The sequence below is a fragment of the Solea solea genome, chromosome 7, assembly GCF_958295425.1.
Source record: "Solea solea chromosome 7, fSolSol10.1, whole genome shotgun sequence".
Lineage (NCBI taxonomy): Eukaryota > Metazoa > Chordata > Actinopteri > Pleuronectiformes > Soleidae > Solea > Solea solea.
This window is the reverse complement of record NC_081140.1, coordinates 4,697,356-4,716,745: the sequence shown is the minus strand read 5'-3', so window position 1 is coordinate 4,716,745 and position 19,390 is coordinate 4,697,356. Positions and strand designations below refer to the sequence as shown.

Genomic DNA, 19,390 nt, shown 5'->3' with positions numbered 1-19,390 from the left:
TCCTCACAGAAAGGCCTTCGGTCAAACTGAGATTCAAACCTGTGACCTTCTTGCTCTGAGGCAACTTTGCTAGACACTCACAGTCTTGCTCACATACTGTAGTTTGTGCTAAATAACACAACAGTTCCAGTCATACCAGGTGGTAAGTGAGGTGGATAACATCTGATTGAAGATTAGTGTATTATTAGTGTATTATTGTGTCTTAGAAGACGCCATTATTTGGACCAATTTATCTGATAATGATGATGTGTGGCATCAGTGTTTACCGATAAGATGGCACAAAATCTTCATATGAGTACAGATAATGTCCAACATTTTAAAGTCTAGTCTAGTTTTTCTTTTTTGGAAACAAATTATGAGAATCATTGGAGAGTTGGTAGCTGCACCATTGCTAGAATGTGTGATAATAGATAGATTAATAGATTAATTAATAATAAGCTTGGGAATAAGTCCCTTTCTAACACCAAAGATGTCTAAAGCAGAGGCTGCCCTGACATTAGCCTGAGTGAAAAATCAAGTTTTTTTTAAAGAATGACAGATGCAGCCTCCTTTGAGGGTCTTACTGCAGGATTAAATGATGGTAGGGTACATTTTACAAGGTCTGCTCTCATGTGCTACATTTTTATAAAATTCCAACTGACTAATGAGCCATAATTAAGTATTGTCAAGCATAATTCAATACCAACTTTTTACCACCCCTTTTCTTTTTGCTTGTGCATAGTGTAGACGGTTGAATGGTCACAGTATGGTGTGGTGTGCACTTACACTACACCAAAAATCTAAAGAATTCAGGTGGCTTTTAATAATGCTTTTTAAAATCTTATTCAAAATCAAAAAGTGTCATATGTTGGTGATCAGTAATGTTCCCACTTTTAATGCTGTGTTGTGGAACTTTACTTATACATGTGTGGGTCCCTGGATTCAAAGAATTGAGTCACACTTGCCTTAATAGAGAGGATTTAATATTCCAAATGTCTATGGATACACTGGAACACATGTCTTCATGTGTTGGAATCTGTGTATTTATACTATCCATTTCATTGCTGCGGTTTTTTCTTTTGTGTTGGGCCAACATGTAATAAAGTACATTTATTGCGTAAGTCGTAATATATTTACATTATTTTTCATGCAGCCCAACAAACTGACAGCAACAATGTGGGCGGAGTCTACTATAACCAAAGCAGACCCCCCCCTCGCTCTCTCTCTCTCTCTCTCACACACACACACACACACACTCTCACTCTCACTCACTCACTCACACACACACACAGTCTCTCTCCCTCTGTGTGGAATGTAATGCAAATCTTTGCACTAAAGTGAAGGAATCCTGGGAGATTTGTCCTGCCGAGAAGTAGAAGGGAGGTCAAGGTTCAGAGATAAAGAACTGAAGTGATAAAGCTCAACATACAAATCATATACCTATATTTTGAAAAAATACTCCAGGCATTAATATAAGGGATTACATATAACATCAGCGAGGAGGACATTATAAAAACACACATTTGAAAGCTGCAGGACTTCCCCTTTGTCGATGTTCTATAATGACGACACCTGTGTCACGTGTTTGTGACTTAATGGTGCTTGACTTGCCCAATGACCTCAACTGTGACAATAGTGTCCCACATTGTTGATGTGAAATGTTTGACGCCTGAAACATTCACTGCTTCACACCCAGCCTTCTAAAATAAATACATACTTCCAAGCTGTTTTCAACCAGTGAGGACACAGCGCTCATGTCAAAGGGAAAGTGAGACAATACACTGTTCAATAATCAGATTAAAGAGACATCTAACATGTCTAGGCAAAAATAGCTAAATAAACAAAAAGGAAAAGTTTAATGTACATAAGGGTTTGAAGAAACATTTCAACCACGGTTTGGGTAAATAAAAATGTAATTGAGCAGGTCATTTTATAAATACACTCAACTCCCATATACTGTTTATAATATTTAAATATGCTGTGTATAATGAAAAAGACAGTGGAATCTTTTGACAGCCATGACATAATAACACATGAAATAATCTGCTATTGTTCAAGTGTCATATATTGTCCTGATTGAAAGAACACATACAAACCTATACTGTGAATAATTGTTTCTTCATCTGTTGAGTCTAAATCAATTGAATTGTTTAAAATACTATAAATGCTGATGAACTTACTTACACTTTCTCATCTGTGAGACTTAAAACTTCTATGTGAAATGTGAAAAACTGTAGCCATTAGTGTTCACAACAGGTACTGCATCAATATTTTAACACTTTCTAAAAAAACCAGCTTATTTCTATTCATTAAATATAAACACATTTAAATCTTTATGCCGGATCTTTTCTTTTAATCACACTTTAGCTGCTGTTTCTTGTTGTCTAATGCTCCACTTCATTATGTGCCGTACATTTCAACAGAGGACTCAAACACACTCTGTCAACAAAGTCTGTGTCCTGCTACAATAGACATAAAGAATATGGCAAAGAACTCTGCTTCTGCATCAAGGGCACCTTCACATTATATGCAGATCATCCATGTCGTGGATGATCACACCACCTTTTGTCTGGATGTCTTTGCTGGTGTCCGTTTCTGACCACAGAACATGTTTCCACCGTCTTTCAGTCCATCTCAGGTAAGTTCAGGTTGCATCGCGTGATCACAGCATCATAATGGTTTCTCGTACAATTCTGCCTTCGGGCTCAATGTTAATGCATATTGAGCAGCAGTTTCTGCTCTTGGCCTTTACACACTGAGATTTACTCTCAGTCCCTGAATCTTTTCATGATATTTATGAACCAAAAAAGTGATTTGAACAAACGTTGTCTTAAAATAATAGCTCCAAAGTTATTAGAATGGTTCATGGATCTCTACTAAGGAGAATGAAAGCCCTTTCATTCCCACTCTGCACCTGAACATCTGTCCTTACACTGTCAGTTTGGCAAGCAGGTCGCAACACTTAAGTCAACATCCATAATAAGATTATTAGATTTCACATTGAAGTCATATTCAAATATTTGATTTTAATGTTGCCACAGCAGCAAAAGCATAAACTCATCATCTCCCATCAGCTCCAGACAGACTGACTGGTGTGGTCAGACAGACTCCCCATCTGTCTCCCCATGTGCTGCCACAAAGCTGGCAATGGTTTGCCCTCGAGGTGAATCTATTGTTATGTGAGAAGGGCACATCATAGGCTCATGACATGCTTTGTAATTAGTAGAAAGTACAAATAGAGAGTGAAAAGAAAACAGAATATATTACAAAGCCTAAGCCTTTTTTGAACTACCGCTCCATGTTTTCCTCTTAACTGTTTCATATGCACAAAATAACCTGTTTGGAGATTCCACACACAAAGCCCATCCTCCTGCTGTTGTTGATTTTGTACTTTTTTTAAAATCATTTTATCAGTAAGATGTCACATAAAGTGACATCTTACTGATCAGGGGCAAAAGACATCTTTGTCTTTTGCCCCTGAGCCTAACCGAAAGCTAAATGTCAGAGTGGTAATCCCCTGTGAGACACAGTGTGCTGCTGCAGACGGAGGCAAGTGTAGGGCTCTCAGGCATTACAGTGAAAAGGGTTGGGAATGTGGGGCTCCTAACTGACACCAGGAGAGTTCAAACAGATCAAGATCTGATCCACCCTAACCTGATCTGTCTGGAGCTCCTCATTCTCACACTGTAAACAAGCCTGCATTCTGTGCATGCAGTATTGTTAAGACTGGCATGGTGGCTCAACAAGCCTGTGTGTGTGTTTGTCTTGTTGTTGTTGTTGTTGTTGGTGTTGATGACATGCTTTATCCATTCAGGTGTTTGATATGGCTCTGATAACATCTGATGAGAAAGCAGAGAATTAGTGGCTCACAGTGTCTGGTCTATTGTGAAGTTTAAGTTCATTTATCACAGCGTCATCTCCTTATCAGTTGTTTCTCCAGGCTGTTTTTTTTTTTTTGGGGGGGGGGGGGGGGATGCCACAGGGCAGGATTAATGAAGCAAGTCAGATACCCTGGATCTGACCAGGATTTGATCGTTTGATTAAAGAGGGAATCTCACTCACCTGCAGTTTTTAAAGCAACTTTATCTCCTGGATTCGGATTAGATTAGTGCATTAACGGCCACTAAGAATAAGATTGATAACAGCAAGCAAAATAAATTCCAATGCACATTCCTGACTGCAGCTATCCACACTTGTTCCCTAAATGACCACAAACTGACTGCTCCCTAATGTTCAACCTGCAGCGTTTGGTCGCCAGAGGGGTCCCGGGCCCCTCGGGACAGCAGCCTGTTTTGCATGATTGTTAAATGTTGATGGTCTTGACAAGATAACCGACCAGCCTAATTATCTGAAACACTTTCTTTGGAAGGAACGTTGGAGCAGCGCTCTCATTCCAGCAAAAAATGGTAGCACATGTGCAACAGGTAAAGGTATAGTTACAGTAAATCAAAGAGTACAACACAACCATCAAAACCTGCTGCTCTGCTGGGACATTCATGCCATTGGTTGTCGTTGGCAGTTGCATTTCAGGTTTGTAGAATGTATACACAAATGTAAGTAGTTTTCCAGTTTCAAAAGTAAAGAAATAAGCCCAGGAAGAAGGAGGGAAGTCACAGTTAGCCACCAGGGGGCAGCTCTGCTGGTTGCACAAAAGAAAATCAACCGTATTCTCACTTGATTTATAACACCAGTAAACTTTTTCCTGAAAAGTTAATGCTAGTTTTGATCATGAAAGAACACAATGATGCCAACTCTGTAAATGATGTTCCTGTGTGTGCGTGGATTTTCTCCGGGTTCTCCGGTAAATGGGGATTAAGTAAATTGGACCATAGGTGTGAGAGGGAGAGTGGATGGTTCTTTGTCTCTATGTGGCCCTGGCGTTCTGTCCAGGGTGTACCTGAGACTGGCACAGCAGCCACCCCCCCCCCCCCCCCCCCAACCCTCATGTGGAGGATAAAGTGGTAGAAGACGGACGGATGTTCCCATTTAGAGGAAAATAGACGAGGGATCCAGTGGGTGTCTGGGTGCAGGTTACAGAAAGGGAGATCATGTCCATTTTAAGGGTTTAAAAGTTGTGGTTTTTTGCAGATATCACAGAAAGAGACTTTTCAAATCATTGATGAAAGATGAAACATCACTTCACTTCTCAGTTTTGCTTCCAGGACCTGGATTCTGTATTTGGATGTGTTCAGGAGTCTGGCACAAGTCCTATTATTAGAGGGAACATGGACGAGACAATGTAGACAACACATGTTTGTGTTTTTCCACATTTAAACAAAGTACAAAGCGACTTTACAAAAGTTGTGCCTCATAGGTGAATAACAACATGGTGGAAGGAAAGGTTGAACCCTCACATTAAATAAGTGGCTTCAGACACAGAGGATGAATACACCACAGAAAAGGTGACTTACGAAATCATTCAGAATGAAAAGTTGCTAGAAGAAGATGGGCCCCTTTGAAATGACACACATCTCCATGACACATGCAGATGTATTCAATGATTGTGATAGACGACATGTAGTTATGTCTACATTTGATTTATTTACAGTGTCTTTTACACGGCTTACAAAAATATAACAAACCGTGTCAGAATGTGAAAAAAAGAATGATGAAATCTATTTAAGGAAGTATGACACAATAAATGTTTACAGGAGATGGTGTGATGTGTAATCATCAGTCAATCAATCAGAATTTGTTTATTTAGCAATTTTCACGTCAATTAATTCAATTTAGCAAACTCCAGAAGGTTATCTTATTTGCGTACCTGGGCCACTTTTTGTCAAATACTTTTGGGATTGCACATTCAAAGTGGCTCACTAATTCACTCATCACTGTTTTTGATTGGCCTAACCTGTCTCAAGAAAGATTGATATCTGTCTAAATGAGAGAAGGAGGCAGACCTCTCAGCAAGAGCAAATAAACAAGAGCTAATGTGTAGACCGCTTGGAAAGATGGTCAGCTGTAGGAAGCTTTGTCTGTTTCACTACGACTGAGTCTTACTCTTCCCACTGTAAGATCGCTGAGGTTTGCTGAGGTCATTTATCGGTGCCATCTACAGTATGTACTGTACGCACATGAGTGGACGTTTGCCTGCAATTTTGGGACCATGTGGACTGTGCACGCTCCAGGTTGGACAACATTTTGAAGTATTATGGATGTGTTGTGGATGAGACTGAAGCAGACTCTCACTTTGGAACCACAGATAAGTATGTGCAACAAAAGACTGATTTAATTTCAGTTTTTAGATTTTTAAAATCTATTTTACCCTGAAAGAAAACATTTGTTTTGACGTGTTACTGGGTGTCGACTGCTGAGCAGAAAATACTCTTTGTTTGGTAACTGAATCTACAACTTATGGAAGCAGTGTATCATTTTACTGTTATCACACTGATTCCATTCATCAGCAGTAACCAGCAGGAACCACCCAAACACCAAACCCTATTATACTAATGATTAACAGTTGTATTTTCTGCTGTTTCAGGGTCACATAATGTCAATAGCACTAGCCTTTATAGTATTATATAGTACAGTAGGTAAGCACAGATGTTATTAATGACATTAACAGGGATGTTACTCTGTAACAATGTCATTTTTGGCCAGTTCTAAAAAGTATAAACACAACCACAAAGTAGCACAGTGAACTCAGAGACATCTAGAATAGATATTTCACTTTCTGGGCAAGTTTCACCCTGAAACTTGGCCCATGGGCTTTTTCTCAGTGTCATGACTTGTCTTCAGATTCATGAGGCAGCCATGCAACTATGTGAGGTTTTTTTTTCTTTTACTTATATCATTAAAATGATAAGTTCCATCTAGTCATAAAAATTCGAAGCATGAATATTTTACTGAAATTATTTGTTTTTCAACCCGTGGCACCTAGAGGGCTTTGACCCAGGTCACAGCCAAGTCAGAACAAAACACTCAAACTCACAAACTGCAAAAGAGGAATCTGTGTTTATTTTTTTCTCTTTTGCTGCATTTCACACGTGACTCTCACTCCTGAAACTACAGTATGGCAAAGTTTAACACCACAACTCATCGGCATGTGTGTGTGTGTGTGTGTGCTTGTATTTGATTATGTGTTACCTCCATAGGACCTTTGTCAGGACTAGTCTCCATGAACCTGGTCATAATGAGGAAGAACCTCAGTTCTGAGGAACTGGTTACCTTTAGGGCTAAGATTTGAATTGTGGTTAGGTTAAGGTTAGGCTTCAGCTGGTTATGGTTAAGGTTAGAATAAGGCTTTGTTTAGACTGTCTAAATGAATGGAAGTTAATGCAGAGTCCTTAAAGGGATAACGGCACAAACCTGTACGTGTGTGTGCGTGCGTGTGTGTGTGTGTGTGTTCAGATCCTGTTGGCGAGCTCTCTTCACGCTCCGTGGAAATCCCCGTGTACAGGCTTGCCAGTACCAGACCAGTGTGAGGAAACTCCCACAGTCAGGCGTCAGCAAACCTTCTCAGTCAAACTTTTATTTGCTCTCTTTTTTATATTCAAGTAAACCAAACATTATAAATGAAATACAATCCTTTTTTTTTCATGACACACTTTTTCATCCAACTGTTGATTTTTTTTACAAGCAATTTTACAACACAGCATTGTTCGCGTGGTTATTGATCTGTGGGAATTATCAGTGAGTGTATAAAGGGCATGGGTGTTAGTGTTGTGTAATGTGGGACAAACAAAGAATCTGTGACAACTTGCCTGAATGTCAATATACAGCTGAGTGCATGAGTCCAAAATGTTCTAAGCTTCTTATAACAGACATTTGTAAAACGTTAGAGACTGATCTGTGATGACAGACCTTTAAAGCAGGTTTTTTAACTGTAAAATAACAGCTTCAACATCATTTTTGATGGTTCACTGACCTGTAATGGGGAGAGTGTAAATCATGCCTGTAAGTGTGGTGAGGTTGAGATTAAGGCTGAACGCGAGGTCAGTTAAAAAGACGTTGATGACATTGTGTTGCTTTAAACCACATACATGCTGCAGATCATACAGTAACAACGTGTATACTCATCACCTGACATGACTTATTGTGGGTCACAAAATCTGGCTCGTAATCCAGATGTGCATCAGATTTCACCTGTTCTTTACTGACAGATTACAGACAAAGTCGGTCCAACATGTGCAGCACCTGTAGCAATGACAGATCATCATTATTATTATTATAATAAATTGCTAATATCAAAATAAATAAATTAACAAACAACAAGGGGGGGGGGGAATTAAGCCTAATATAAAGTAAGGGAAAGACACTTTTCTTGAATGCAACTCCTCCATTATCTTAGCTGTTTGCTTCAGGTCACTGTTGATGAAACATTACTTCCTGATGTAACCAGTGACTGTGCAATCTTCCACCGCTGCATGTGCATTTTAAAATCACCTCGCAGTGAAGTGCTTTATAATAACAACATGTAACACTGCATTTCAATACAATACTGTCATCATCACAGAATACAACAGACATGGTGTATTATATGAAGTACCCTGTTCACAGACAACTGCTGCAGTAACATACACAGCAGTACAAACATGCTGAGTTTGTTTGTGACCAAAACCATGAAGTCAGTACAAGTATGAAAAAGCAATTGTGTCCACATGGTGTTTTCATGTCTAATGTTCTGTTAGATACTGTCTGTGCTACTGCCAGCACTTCTAATGGTGAACTACACCACCTGCTGGCGGTATATTGTAACTGCCGGTTGTGCAAGTGGTCTGTCCTTAAATGATTGGTAGTGTTGCATGTCCTTGAGTTTAGACCACTCTGCTTATTACACAGTTACATACATGCTTTATGAAAGTTGGGGCTCACCTTACTCAGCACATTAGATGAGACCATTAGACTTATTGTTTTATCAGCGCTATAATGACCATACAGAATAAATATTCCAAAACCACTTTATTGGAACACATCCAGAAAATACAGGAAACATGTATGCAGTTTTAAAATAATAATAATAAACAGGGCAGGTTAAAGTGTTATTTAGTGTGACTTACTCATTTTGAACAGTAGCACGACGCTGGCTCTCTTAGAACACAGTTGAAACCTAATATCTTGACTTGAGCATTACATACACATGTTGTACGAGTCAAACTCATTGACAGGTTGTTGATATAATATATAAACTTTCAGTCACATCATTCCAGGCCACATGCCAGGGATCACAGACTCTGACAGACATAAAAGCAACAAAGAGACTTTAGCACAGAACTCTACGTCATGTCAAGTTCAAACATGTTTACCTGTTATCATTGTTACGTTAAGTTAAGGGTTCAGCTGAAATATGATGCACGACAATTAAGGCTTCACTGACTCTGAGACCAGCGAACTGACGTTTTTCACAGTAAAACCTTCCTGTGGGTGGGAAAATGCACACGGTCAAGTGGAACCTTGTCTTTGTCATGATTGAAAATACTTCACACACACCCACACATTCATACAGCACTTCAATTGTTAGCACTTTGCCTTTTCACTCCCATTCATACACAAACATGGCTGACACACTCAAATATCCAACCTTTGGCTCCATCTCCTGACCTACAATCGCTCACAAGAGTAAATGTTGCCCTTCAATTCCATCGTTCATGAATATTGGAGTCAACGCTATGAATCAAAATTTAATTTTTGTACAAAAGTTGAGGCTTTTATTTTTGTAACTTGTGCTATATCAATAAACATAAGCCGAAGAAGACAAATAAATAAGGAAGTGCCAAAGAAATAAAGATTTTTCATACAGAGCCAGCGATTACTTTACCAGATGTTTGGCTGCTGAAGTTCATTTTCTATAAGTTGCCCTGAAAGTTAAACCAATGACTATATTTTGATGTATTTGACCAAAGTTTGATGATCAAATTTATTGGATTAATTACTCCAGTGTCTCAACACAGTGCTTGTTTTGTCCTCGCTAATATGTACACAACAGAATCTGAGCTTCTCGGTTGAATTTCAGCAATGATTTCCATGTAACCGCAGTTGACTGACTGCTGGGAAGGACTGATAAGAAAAGCTTCCCACAGTAATATTAGACGTTTGGCAACCTTCAGATGGAAGAAAAGGTGGACAGTGAACAATGTTAATAAAAACACACCGCATTTCACAATCACTGATAAGTGAACCATGTGTGTGTGTCTGTGTGTGTGTGTGTGTGTACTTGCATTTATATCTTTGTGAGGTTAGGGTGAAAGGGTTAAAACCTACCCTGGTGTGGCCATTTTGAACTTTAAATGACTTTTTCAGGGTTAAGTTCTGGTTTTAGGGTTACGGTTAGTGTTAGTGTTAACGTAAGGGTTAAGCTTAGGCACTTGGCTGTGATGGTTAAGGGTTTGTCAATGATGTGTCTGTCATGCGTGTGTGTGTGTGTACTTTCTAACGTGGGGTTAGGCAATATGTCAAAAAACATAAAAAAAAACATTGTAAATACAAAGTGCTCAGTACTGTACATAAAACAGTGACAAACTCCAGGTTCATGTCCTTGACAATAGTCACATTATGTTCTAATTATGTTGGTGCTTTGTTGACTTTGTATCCTCTGCATATGTGGATAAAAGTCTTAAATACAAATCATTGTCATTGGTTTGATTCTGAATAGCAGTTAACATTGGTTGGTACGTTGTCCTCCAACTCCAAGCTTTTTGCTATAGTGTCACCAATAACAGGCACAGAAAACGTCACATTTATGAAGCTACGCGGTATTGAAGCGGGCGATACAGTATGTAAGATGAGATGTGCCATTATTGAAATTCAGAAATGGAAGCAAAATCTGTGAGCTTGCCTCCATTGTTTGATGTTTTCCCCACTGCTGGTGCAGGTCAGTGGATGCATTTAAACAAAAGCTGCATGGAGTGTGATATTCTCACTCATGCCACATGGCAACATATTGGATATATGCTGGATTATGTGTCCATACTTCAAAGTAAAAAAAAAAAAAAACGTTACTTCAGCCTGGTAGTCAAGTCAAGTCAACTTTATTTCTAGAGCATAATTAAGAACCCCCAGGGTTGACCACAGTGCTTTACAAAGTAAAAGGCATAAAACTAAAACTAGTAAAGTCATAAAATGATAAGAATCTAGGTAGAAGTGTCCGGGTTGACTCTTCTCATCCTGAAGCGAAGGCTAAGGAGAAGAGGTGGGTTTTTAAAAGTGATTTAAAATGTTCAATGTTGGCACTTAGACTTGTTTTTGCTTTCCAGCGCCTGCATGGTGTCACAATTCATGCGTGAGTGATGCAGGGCTGAAACAAACACCACAGGGCAGAACAACCACTGGTAAGAGAATGGCATTAATCATGTTATTTAGCAGCCTTACCCAGGTGCCTAAAGGTCACAGGTACACCCACTCATTTTAGTGTGAAAGAGAGTTTTAGAGAGTTTTTGAGGATTTTTTTGTCAGGGAAAAAAAACCCTTTAAAAACTTTATTCTAAATCAGCAGCAGCAGCAAATCTTGATCCCTCAGGTCATCAGCACTGTAGCACGAGCACTTCCACAGCCTCCAGTTCTTGGTATGTTGAGTCATAAATGTTACCACTGACAACAGTGTTTTGTGTAATAAATATTTCACAGTTTGGCACAGTAATTTACAGCGTAAATCAAGGGTTGTTTACACTCAGTGTATTCTGCACACACACACACACACACACACACCCAGGCCTGATAACAGAAGGACTGTGTGGACAGGTAACACACTGCACAGCTGCACCAAGAAAGTGACAGGAAAGTTATATTTACACATCAAACAGAAGGAAAGTGGAGGGGGAACACACCTGAGATTGTGCCGTCAGAGGTTCCATAAATCAAATGAATTGAAAAATAATACTAATACTACTATTAATACTATTAAAAATAATAATAATAAACATGAACCAGCCTGTGTTCACTTAAGCAAAGCTTTTTTGTTTATTCAGTTTTGTGTTTTAAGGTGTTTAAATGAGCAATTTATATGATAATTGAGATTCACCTGTCAGGTGTTTTCACATAATGTAAACTATATATATGTTTCATTTAATAGCACCAGATAGCACCAGATCTCTATTTGTTTTACCACAGTGAGACTCTGCCAGCCATTAGATAAGAGTAGAGATGTCTTTTTTTATAAGATTACGAAGCACTAACATGCAGGCTTTTGTGTGACCTGGTATCTTGATCGTGTGGCGTCTTGCAGTGTTCAAGGAAAACCTTCACGTTGATAAGTGTTTGCTAAGAGTCGAGGCAGGAAGAACGGACGTGACTTGGCATGACTGGGCTGGCTCCGGTGCCACTCCTGTTGTTGATGTTGTCTCCCAGCCAAAGGGGTGCTTTTCCTCGCTGATCAAAAACAAGATAAATGTGCAAGATGCTCCAGTGGTGCAAGCACTGATGATGTGACATGCTGAACATGTTCTGTCCAAGATGAGCCAAATTTAGAAGTCTGGATATGTGATGATGGGAACATTCATTGATTGGCACTGTGCCAGTGATTCTCTCTCTCTCTCTACACACACACACACACACACACACACACACACACAGACACAAAACCCATCCAAGGTGGATTATCCCATTTCTTCTGCTTCATTTGCACATGAACTCACTCCAGAGTGTGGACCAGAGACCTGACAGGAGAATATTTCCTTTTGAACAATCTGTGGATTACAGTACATGTTTGAAAGCTACTTCAGGTGCTGTCCCTGAAGACAGTAGTCAGGTTTACATGGATACACACAAAAAAAAAGAATAGTAAACTGCCAGGGAAGTGGGATGGACAGCAGACAGCGAGGGGATGAGCAGAGACATGAAGCTTCTTCTTCTTCAACACTGCGCATGTCAAAATAGTCCATTCCAACGCTTGATGAATTTGTGCGCCACACTACAATCACGTCATTTAATTTTGCGTCCAGTTAACAATGGAATTGTAAATTCCAATCAGAACTAATCTTTTTGGAATGAAGACATGTTGCACATGTGAACTAAATAAATATATATATATACAGTATATATATATATATATATATATATATAATAAATAGCTAATGTCCCCAGCCAAATGATAATGTTTTCATTAGATATCAGCGTTTTCAGATCAAAATGATTTGTGTCCACTTGTGACCAGTCCAGCGCAGTGGACATGCATTTGCTGCTGTAAACAGGACGTTAGTTTCTAATGACAGGAAACAACAATGGTGAAAAGCTAGAGTTTCTCCTTGTTTCACAACAATCTGAAACTGAATGTTTGAGTGAACTTTTGAGTGTCTGAAGTTCTGGCTGATTAGAATCAATGACAAAGTGAATGTGAGTCACAGACTCTCCATTTCTGCCTGTCCCGACTCCAGACGTAAACGCCGTTCTGGAGCGTTCTAAAATGGAGCCAGCAGCGTTGTCATATTTAAACGGCTGCAGGAGGAAGTGGAGGTGTGGAGGTGTGGAGGTGTGGCGTTGGCTCATGAAAGCTGTAGCAAGTGAGCTGATAGTCACAGCTGCTGCTGGTTTGTGATCATGCTTCTGCCTTTAAGAGCATTAGCGTGTTGAACCTTGTGAGAGAATGTGTGTGCAGCAGTGAGCCGTAGAAGACGAAGCACTTTACTGTTTGATTGTGTTGTATTTGTGTGTGTGTGCAGTCATTTGTTAAAGTTTCTTCTTGATTCATTTCCATTAGCTGTCAGAATTGTGTGGACTGGGCTTTGTGGTGGGCGCATGACCTGCTACACAAACATAAACCTCAACTTATCCTGAACCTTTCATATGTTCTTGCCCTCATCAGGGCTCATGTTTTAACCTCATTATGAAAAGGTGAACAAATATTAGCTCCTTAAATCCTTAGAACACACAGGTTTACACAGCTATTCATGTAAGGCCAGTGTTTTGACTTTTATGTATTTGCTCATGCCAAAATCTTATCTGTAATCTGGAATTTTGTATGTTGTTAAATGTTTTGTTACTTTTAAAGTCTTCAATTCTAGGTTTGATTCCACTCTGTGGTTCTTTGCCGCATGTCTGCCCACACTCTCACCCGTTTGTTCCCATGAAGCAATTTTTAATTAATTAATTACATCTCACCTGATCTTTGAGAGTGTGTATTCAAATTGACTTGAAATGCGCTTTATTCACATTGGATATATGCAAATGCCATTGACCACATAGGAACAGGCCTTGATCCCCATAGGAAAACCACTCTGCAGCCTCCTCTAAAGCCTCTTTCACACTACTATTAGTGTGTACAACGATATAAAACAAAACTATATGTAACTTTAAAACAAAGGTGATTAACACCATTCATATCGGCAGTGGTTGGTCTTGTGCTGGGTTTTTCTTCAGCCCTACATTACCGAGCATGTGTTGTGACGCCACACATGTGCTGTAAATATTTACTTTAAATGATCTAATCTGAGTTTTCAAACATAAGGATCACTGCTAACAGCCATAAGATGAACGTGTGTCAAATATAGAGCAGACAAAAAAGAAATTGCAGTGCGGTTTGACCCTGGAGTGAACGCTGAGGAAACAAATTACCACTGACTAAAGAAACATTTAAACCTGCAGGATTAAACTGGATTTTTGCCCAATGGGAATGAGGCATTACAGTCATAGCATTTAATCCACTTTATTGTGTGTGAGGTCCTGTTTGGTATCCAAGTGCAAAAAGCTGTTTGACCTGATTAAATAGCACAAACGTTTAAATATTAATAAAGCACTTGAGCCACTTGAGGATAATACATTGAAATCTTTGCCACTGTAGAGTGTTGACAAAGTGAGTCATAGGATTAACCAAAGTCCCTCCCGTCAATTTGATCCATATGATAACCTGACGTAGTTCCTTGCTCTGATTGAGTGCTCAGTTTTTCTTTTTTGTTTTTTTTTAAATCACACATGACTCATGGCCTGGTCCACACACAAGTTTCCCTGCTCTGGTTTTAAAAAACAATCCCGTCCACACACAGGTTCTCAAAACAAAGTATCAGGCACATAAAAAACAAATATGCATATACAAAAGTATAAAATATGAATAAAAAAGTCAGAGATTAAGTGGTGGGGGTGCATGGGGCTAGTGTTAAAGGTCAGGTAAGGTTAAGCTTATGCTGCACATGTAGAAACGGATGAAGAAAAATAACAAGCATAATGATAAATATGCACACAAATAGCAGAAGAACATTTTTCTTTTTTTTCTTTTTTTTACAATAAAGAGTTTGCTCATTTGTAAATGTTTCATTTGTACCATTTTCAGGCCTTTCCCTCAGTTTATATACAATAAAAGCTCCATGACAGCAGGTAAATGAAAACCTTCATTCAGTTCAAATATATTACCAATAATAGCAATAATTGATATTCCTTACTTAAGACAAATAACGTATTAGGTGCTTTTAAAACATCAGTAAAGTATAATATTAATATAAATATTAGTCTTATTTATAAACCCTTGCCAACAGGTAGTTGTAGCAGAGTGAATGAAACAGAGGATCTGTTCACTGTTACAGATCTGGAACAGGGACAAATCCTCCTGTGTGTGTGGGTTTTCAGTCTCCTTGGGGCGTAAGATTTGTGGAAACCTGAAGCATTTCTCTGGCTTGGAAATGCCTCCATGCACGTGTTTCGCCTCTGCACGTTATTAAAGAGTGCTGCACAGGCATGTCTTCAAAAATGCCACTTAGCCCAAAATGCTGCGCAGTGTTTTAAAGGGACTTTAATGTTGTCTGTTGTCAGACTTTTTTCTACTGCTGTTCATTTTAGCTCACTTGAACTCTGAGAACTTACGACATTTGACATAATGTGTGCAGTATATGTTCTTTGGTGTGAGACGATCTCGGGTGTTTTCAGTTGACGGAGAAGTTGCTGCTCCTTTTACGATGTCAGCTTCCCCTTCAGGGGGAAAACCCCTGAGACTCGGAGGCAAAACTAAATCCTCACGCTTAGGCCCTCTAGGATTACACATCGCATAATTTCGTTGGGAACAACAAGGTTAGAAAAAGCAGAAACAAGGAAGGGAACATTTGGCATCTCTAAAAAGCAGTAAGATGCAACTACAACTGGATCATTTTAAATTCAGCGCCACAAAAACATGCACATGCACAAACATTTCACAGCAAAGAGAATCATTTATAAATGATCAACCTTATTTTTCTTTAACTTTTATTTTAGTTGGAGGTCACATTGAGAAGTGAGACTTAGCCAAGCCAGGGTCAGTAAGTAGAATCATTTATTTAACCTGTATTTATACAGGGAGTCTCATTGAGACACAAGGTCTCCTTCTCAAGAGAGAACTCTTTCAGGCGAACATAAAATGTAACAACATATAACAATTAATCATGGACAGACAGAGATACAGTGAAATCAAAATGCCAAGCAGAGCAGATTAAAATGCCAAGAACAGGAACAGGTTCCAGAGAAGTACCCTTTAAAGATTGTTTGAACTCCACCAATGGAATCAAACTGGACAACTTCAGATCCTGTTGTAAAGTGTTCCAGGTTGAAGCGGCAGAGTAAGAAAGCTCTGTACGTACTGAAGGAACACTGAAGGTAATGAAGGCCTGGGAGCACAGGCTGTGACTGCACTGTCTGTGGGACAGGGAGGAGGAGATATACGAGGGCAGCAGAGATACAGAGGAAGCTGAGCCTTGTTGTCTTGGAGCAATCACCACTGTTCTGTGTGGATAATGATGAGCAGACAATACAGAGCACCGTGGTGGGTGAGGTGTTTACAGGCAGTTATGAATCTTAGGGCTCTGTGGAGAGCGTCCAGCATCTTTAGAGAGCTGGCAGTGGCATTCTTGTGTCACCATCATCACAAGAGGAATAACTCAAAATATGCAGGGTGACAGAGATGTTGTCTCAATAAAGCAAGCCGATCCACTTTTCTATGTTGATGAAAAAGAAGAGCATTAAAATAAGAAAAAAATAATGGGACAAAAAGAAATCAAGGGACATTTGGAATAGATGAAAATGTCGCGATTAATTGTGATTAATCGCGACATTAATTGAAAGTTGGTTTAATGTCTAGACACATACTCAGTCGACTTTGTGGACGCCCTCATGTTGATTTAGAATATTACCAACCGAATGCTGTTTTCACTTTGGGTTTCAACACACATTTTGACAAGACCGAGCGCTCTGCTCAACTTCAAAGTCTGCTGCCATTCATTTCACTGTTGTCAAAAATTAAATATAGCTCTTCTGTTTCACTGCAAAGGAGAGAGAGAGAGAGAGAGAGAGAGAGCAAACAAAACATAATCTTTCCTTTGCTTCATTTAAACTGACAGACAGTAGTGACAGACAGTAGTGACAGATTAAGAGTGCGGCACTAATCTGAGCTGATTCTCAGGAAACAGTCTCTGACATAAGTCCTTTTGATAAAGAAAACTGAATCTCCCTCCTGTTCCTCAGCAGCTTCTGACAATGGTCTCATGTCTCATGTCTCATGTCATCACACGTGCCCCCAAAACTTGGGATTGAGTCTTGGAACATGGCAAACGACTATAAATGTCACCAAACAGGTTTTACTGCTTATAAACCATAGACCGTCCATACAACATGGACATAGTCTTCCTGGTTCTTCCTGAAGTCAAGTAGGAAGTGAAAGTATATTGAACAGCCACCGGGGGGTGACTGTGCTGGTTGCAAAAAGAAGAAGAAGAAGTCTGTGGGAAAATGAGCTTTCTTCTCACATGAATATGTCAGTAAACATTTTCTTAAGCAGTTAATGGTCTCAATCACTTGTGCCAATTTAGTAAATTATGGATGCATTTAGGGGAAAATAGACAGTGAATTATGGCGCATATGCACTCTCAAGTGTAGACACTCTCTTATATCTTCTCCTTCAGTGTGATTGTGTTACACTGGCTTTCACTGTTGTGTTTGACTGCACACAATAAGACTGAGAGGGAGAGCGCCACTGCTAAGCTAAGTTAGGATAATGACAAGATGTGAAATGATGTGTGACACATAACAAGAGTGTCGGTAAAAGATGGTGAGGGCTGTGATGAATTCAACAAAACAAGTGTTTTTCCACTACTGTCACAGTAGTTCAAAGCTAAAGTCAGTCGAGTTGTGGTGGAGAGCAGTAATAGACAACGCCAGTCAAATGTGCAATAGTGTGACATCTTGTCATTATGGGTTTTTTAGCACCACTCGACTTGGCTCTACTCTGTTTTATATTAGTGATAGTACCTGGGACCTGATGTTTTTTTTAAGTACCTGCTCTGGCGAGGTTCCGAGCGAGCTGAGCCGATACTAAAATTTAACATCAACAGAGTGCCGGCCACTGATTGGTCAGAGAGACGACCAATGCCAAACTGTAGATCAGTTAAAAAAACTTAAAAATCCTGGACATTGCTAAATCTGTGTAAAACTGTGTCAGATGGCGTCTGTGCTCTGGTCATGCAGGAAGTGCTGAACTAATCTTTTTAATTAACCGATTCTAATGATTCACTACACTGAAAACCACTGCTTTGCTTGTCACTCGTTTGCGTGTGTCATGTATAAAATGTCATCACTATGACGACCCTGCCCATGTTCAGGGAAGTACTATAGTAATGAATAATGACGTGTCTGATACCAAACTGAGGCGAGTGGAGCAAAGTAGAGCTGAGTAGTAACTGTATAATGGAAAAACTCCAAGAACAATAGTCTCATTCATACCGCTGTATTTAAGTTTTGCGATTATTGCGAAAGCCCTAGTCACGCGCCTGCACCTCTGCGGTTGCAAAATGTGTTGGCTCAGTTGCAATTCCGGAGGCTTTAAATCAGGAATTCCGATTCTCATGGGTGACATCATGAACTGTAGCCACTGGGTGAAGACCCAGCCCTACTCTGCCTCTGACTGGTCAGGTTTAAGTAAGAAAAGTGTTGATTGGTTATTGTTACATTGAAAATAAGAAGTCAAGGTAAGAAAAGAAGAGACAGATTAGGGATGTGACCACGCCTTGGATGGGGAGAAAATATGTGGTTGGTATAGCAACTATGACAACAACAACAACAACGAGTGTGCGATGTTTGCTCTGTCATGGGGTGTATGATTGTAATTTGGAAGTTTCACTGGAAAATACACCAGAAAGTCCTCACGAGTCGCAACAACCACTTAGAGAGTTTGTGTAAATTTTGTGACGCGAGTTTTGAAATCATGTTATTGTCTTGAAATGAGCTGGATAAAAGAAAATGTTATAAAAAAAAAAAAACCTCTCCTCTCTCCTCCAGGGCCAAAGTAATCTGTGGTGCAGGACCTTGCCCCCTCGATGCATGTTCTCTCAACATTTTTACCACAGCACTGGAAACCAATCACCATTTTCTGAAGTTTTGTTTGGCAAAAATGTTGATTAAACACACATTTGTTGACTGTGCATTGTAGTTTATTAATATCAAATAAAGAAAGGTAAAGCAGGACTTTGGGGCTCGATTATTTATTGTCCTGTGAGGGTGCAGATTACTTTACACATCAGTAATGAATCAA

At 39.5% G+C, this 19,390-nt stretch overlaps 1 long non-coding RNA gene across 2 annotated transcripts; it reads left to right on the top strand.

Annotated features, from left to right (window-relative positions):
• Positions 1 to 5,899: 5,899 nt before the first annotated feature.
• On the top strand, positions 5,900 to 19,323 carry LOC131462751 (uncharacterized). 2 transcript variants are annotated; one of them, XR_009240911.1, is made up of 4 exons: positions 5,900 to 6,185; positions 7,330 to 7,399; positions 11,172 to 11,246; positions 19,138 to 19,323. It is a non-coding gene; the product is annotated as an uncharacterized LOC131462751 (long non-coding RNA). The 2 variants fall into 2 exon arrangements; XR_009240912.1 differs by lacking the exon at positions 7,330 to 7,399.
• Positions 19,324 to 19,390: the final 67 nt, after the last annotated feature.